This window comes from Gadus morhua, chromosome 20, assembly GCF_902167405.1.
Source record: "Gadus morhua chromosome 20, gadMor3.0, whole genome shotgun sequence".
In the NCBI taxonomy this organism is placed as follows: Eukaryota; Metazoa; Chordata; class Actinopteri; order Gadiformes; family Gadidae; genus Gadus; species Gadus morhua.
The window spans coordinates 10,447,541-10,453,073 of record NC_044067.1 but is presented as its reverse complement, the minus strand read 5'-3'; positions in this window follow the sequence as shown (position 1 = coordinate 10,453,073).

Here is a 5,533-nt window from a genome sequence, read left to right as displayed (position 1 = left end):
CTTGCTTTTGATTATTTCTCTTATACTCATCCAAGTGCGGTATGTGTCTGTGAGTGTGTGTTTGTGTGTGTGTGTGTGTGTGTGTGTGTGTGTGTGTGTGTGTGTGTGTGTGTGTGTGTGTGTGTGTGTGTGTGTGTGTGTGTGTGTGTGTGTGTGTGCGTGCGGCCCTGTGCGTTTGTGTATGCGTGTGTTCTCCTCGCTCGGGTATAATACCCTCAAACCCAAAGCTCTCTAAAGCCTGCTACACAACACAGGAGGCCTCAATCCTACATGACACCTTTTTCCAAAGCGAGGAAATTGATGTGGCCACATCGATGTCCAACACCTTGACCCATTGTCCCAACACAGGGGAAGAACCAGTCAGGCCCCCCCCCCCCCCCCCCCCCCCCACCCCCTCAGCCTTCCCCGCCCCCGACACCCCGACAACAACAACAACAACACAGTGTATGCCAGCAATCTAAAGAAATAAACAGTGTGATATTCCATCACTTCTGTGAGCGGCTCAGTGCTCGGCCCCCCTCAGGAGTTGGATTAGCAGCACCTGTGAAAGGCCTGTCAGGTAGATTCACTGGGAGCCATGATGAGGGGAGGATGAGGAAGAGGATGAGTGTGTGGGGGTGGTTTTGTGGGGGGGGGGGGGGGTTCAGGAGCAGAGGAGCGAACGGAGTCCTCTTATGATGACACTCCTCTCTAATCCCAAAGCCCTTACTACATGCCTGCAGCCTGTATGTGTGTGTGGTTGTGTTTCTGTGTGTGTGTTCGTTTGATTGAATGTTGTGTGCATGAGAGTGAATGTGGGCAGGGGTGTATGAATGTGGTACCGTTGATCCACGCTAAACAGTGTGTGTGTGTGTTGGTGTGTGTGTATGTGTGTGTTTGTGTATGTATACATGTGTGCGTCTATGTGTGTTTGTGGTATTGTTGTATAACAACAACTATAAGGCATGTTTGTGTGGGTCGGTTTGTGTTTGGATTTTTCTTAAAAAAATAAAGAAATTTAAAGTGGGACTATTGACAGAGTAATATAAGATAAGGCCCGAGTAAAAGAAAGAGACAGAAACAGTTAAGAGAGAATGAGAGACATGGAAATAGAGAGAGCGAAAGCGAGAATAGAATGTGTAACAGAGAGAGAGAGAGAGAGAGAGAGAGAGGGAGAGAGAGAACAGAGAGACAATGAAATGTTGAGGTAGAACAGTAATCAACTATCTGGGGTGGATTGGGGCAGGTTATGTTAATGTCAAACAATGCTGTCACAACTCCAAATGTTTACGGCTCTCTTTCCTGGCAGCCCCAGCCCCTCCCCTCTCCCGCCATCTGTAAAGTTAGTCCTTCATGTATATACCTCCTTCAGCACGCCGTGTCCTAGCCTCTCTGCTCAAATTGCCACTCGCCGTGGATCTTTACAGGGCTGTTTTGACTGATTTCATCAAGGTAATGATACACCTCTCCCTTGTCCTTCACAAGACGCACTCACACACACACACACACACACACACACACACACACACACACACACACACACACACACACACACACACACACACACACACACACACACACACACACACACACACACTCATTCAGAGACACACATACATAGATAGACACACAGGCACACACACATTTAGAGACACACACTCAAACACACATACACACACACACACACGCACACAGATATAAAGAGATGACCCCCCTCACACACACACACCCACATGTACACACACACATCAATGCATGTGTGTACACAGTCGCACTTACTCAGAAACACACACAGATAAAAGGTTGCCCAGCAGTCCTTTGTTTGTGTGTGTGTGTGTTGGTGTGTGTCTGTGTGTGTGTGTGTGTGTGTGCGTGTGTGTGTGTGTGTGTATGTGTGTGTGAGAGAGTGAGTGTTTGCGTGAGTGCCTGTATGTGTGTGTCGGTTTTAAAAGGCAGACCAATCAGAGGCGTGAGTGTCTTTGCATACATCGCCGTGCGACGGTTGTGAGTATGCGCGTGAACATCCTCATCTCTGCCGACGCCACCGGGTCCTTTTAAAGCTAATCACAGTGCTACACCTTGTGAAAACACAACGGGGCCCTGCCGAGAGTCATTGCATTAAACGTCATGACCTACAGGCTCCGTTGTCTTTGACAGGAACCCCTCATTCCCGGGCTGGTTATCTGATGCTCAGACGTGTAAGACGTTGAAGCCATACCTTCTCTAGGTTAGCACTTGGTCTTGACCCCCCCACTGGCCTCCCCCCAAGAGTTGTAAAAATCAATTTAGACCCCATATGTCGTAGAGATTTGCCGTCACGCTGCCGTTGAGGTAGAGTTGCAGGATTACTGACAAACCGGGGTTAAAAGTACACGCACACACACACACACGCACACAAACACACATACACACAGCCACCTACCCAGCCCCCCGCCAGACAGACACATCTGCACACATACACACACACACACACACACACACACACACACACACACACATGAACACCCCCACACATCAACTCCCCCCACACACACACATGAACACCCCCACACAGACACCCCCCCACACACACACACACACACACACGTACACACACATACACAACCTCCTGCGCCCTGTGCAGTCCTAATTGACAACAGCAGTTCAACACCATTTTACAAGGCAGCAGTAATCAGCCCGTTCCTGCGCTGGATCTCCACACGCTGAGAAGGTGGCTGTCACAGGCTCTCTAGGTCACGCTGAAAGCCCTGCTTTGCAGCACCTATGGCCTGCAGGCATGTCGTTTCAATGTGTCAAGGACGGCCCTTTCCAGTACCTCACAAAGGATGGGGCCCTGGCTTTTATTTGTGTTATTCCGCCTCACCAACGGTAACATGTAGTAAACCCGGATGTCTTAGGGCAGCTTCATTCATTCAGGTCATGAAGATGGTCAGGTAATACATGTAATGTTAAAAGAGTCATTTGACATACATAGGAATCGTGATAACATATAATGATGATCCTTTTACTGCATTATCCTCTGCATGCGTTCCCATAACCTTTTATATCAAATGCAATTTAAAATATTCATTCATTCCACTGAACCCATTTGAATGCATATGGATCGGGGGCACTCCCAAATTGGAAAAGGGGGTTGTTAAAAAGAAGAGGAAGCTTATTCTAACTGTGAATGTCACCATGGATCATGGTGACCTAGCGTATCAGAGCCCCCCGGATTCCTCAGGGCCACTATGCATCCGTATTTCAAGGGGTATGACATCATGGCGGGTTCGTCCAGGCCCTCTGTGGGCGTCGCCACGCTGGGTGAGTAGAACACGATTAGCCCTTATCACAGTTCAGGTGTTCCTTCTTAACTCCCCCAGGGAGGATCACGTGGGAGGAAGAGTCACAGGAAGACTGCCCTAGGGAGTCCCTTTATGGTTGTGGCTTCTGATCCACATACCTACCTCGGGAGAGAGAGAGAGAGTGAGAGAGTGAGAGAGAGAGAGAGAGAGAGAGAGAGAGAGAGAGAGAGAGAGAGAGAGAGAGAGAGAACAAGAAGAACAAGAAGAAGAAAGGGGAGGAGGTGCACTGAAGAGTTGTACGATTTCTACTTAAAGTCTCATGAGTTATTGTTTCTGGCAAACAACAAGATGACACTTTTGTTAATTTGTGAAAATACGTCAAATATGTTAATTACATCATGTAAATTAGCGAATTTGCAACATGTAAATGAGAAACATGTTAATGAGCTACATGGAAATGAGCAACGTATAGCCGAGCACAGTGTTGCCTTAGCACTTCCACCACCACCACCACCACCACCACCACCACCACCACCACCACCAACACCACCACCAACACCACACCTGATGGAAAGCGCCCGCTTTCCATCGGTTGTTTATAGCCGAGCACGGCATTGCCTTAGCACTTCCACCACCACCACCGCCACCACCACCACCACCACCACCACCAACACCACCACCAACACCACACCTGATGGAAAGCGCCCGCTTTCCATCGGTTGTTTATAGCCGAGCACGGCGTTGCCTTAGCACTTCCACCACCACCACCACCACCACCGCCACCACCACCGCCACCGCCACCGCCACCACCACCACCACCAACACCACCACCACCACCACCACCAACACCACCACACCTGATGGAAAGCGATCCCGCTAACCGGAGGACCCTAGCTCGCTAGCTTTGAGGAAGCAGCAGGTCGGTTGTTTATATGTCTGGCGGCCGTCTGGACGTTCTTCAGTGTCCCGGTGTTTTACCCAGCAATTGGAGTTGGGTCAGGACGTTCCGACAGGGTCGTCTCCAGAGTCCCCCCGTGTTGTTGTTGGAGACGACCCAGCAACCGCCCGGCCGGTGTATCTGTATCTGCTCCTCTTCCACGCGGGGGGGCTGCACTGGATCAAGCGCACCGCGGAGAAACGGCTCTTGATGGTAGCTCGCCAAGCGTAAGGAATACATTGACTCTGTACCTTTTATATAGAGGCGGCGCGGGGATTTGATACACACCATAAGGAAGCGGGCTCTGACTCAAACATTTTGCTTAAGCGCAACGGCCACTACCCACACATGGCGTTGAAATGTTTTTGAACTTTAATGTTCTTGAGAGTTTCAGTCCGTGGTACTCGAGACAAACACACACACACACACACACACAACCGTCCTCCCACACCGAAAACGGGGGTCTGTTAGCATAGGTTTGAGGCTGCTCCAAGACAATGGCTAACATCCTACATGGCGCCGCTTTTGACAGCGCTTTCAATGAAACGAGAACAAGAGAGGGCTGAGACTGACAGGTCTAGAAAAACCCTGCTGTAGAGGTTGAGAGTGTTGCTCGCATTCTTAGAACTTATTGGGAAGCGTTCCTTTGAAAAAAAAGAGAAAGAAGAAAAGAGAAGGTACACTCCCTTCTGCTAAACGCTGTCAGATGGGCAGGATGGCTTTTTTAAGCAGTGTGTGGGAGGGACTGCAGTCATCCTGTTGCAGCTCATGTGTTTTTGTTTCTTCCGTTTTTTTCTCTCTCTCTCTCTCTCTGGAGTCTTTACTCCTGCATGCTGTCTTAAGCGGAGCGGGGGGGGGGGGGGGGGGGGGGGGGGGGGTCCGTGAATAAAAGGAGAAAGAAGAAGCAACACACAACAGTGAGAAAATACAGTGGGCAGCGAGAGAAGATAACAGCAGAAGGATCTCTCAGTATGGAGAAAGTGTAGGGTGGTTTGGGGGGCTGAAATGTAAAAAGAACAAAAGAGCGGAGGTGGATTGGTGGAAGGTCCGGGGTGTGTGTGTGTGTGTGTGTGTGTGTGTGTGTGTGTGTGTGTGTGTGTGTGTGTGTGTGTGTGTGTGTGTGTGTGTCAAAGGGGGGGGGGGGTATTGCTCAGGTTTGTGTTGGCAGCCGAGGATACAGGAACGCAGACGGGAGTAGGTGGGAGGAGGGTGCGGGGCTCGGTGGGCAGCCCGGTGCCAGGTCACTGACACAACAATTGGAAACGAGCGTGTCTCAGACGGCGGGCTTTATGTTTCTTCTTGAACAAACATCTGAGTGGTGAGAACCGCCCTG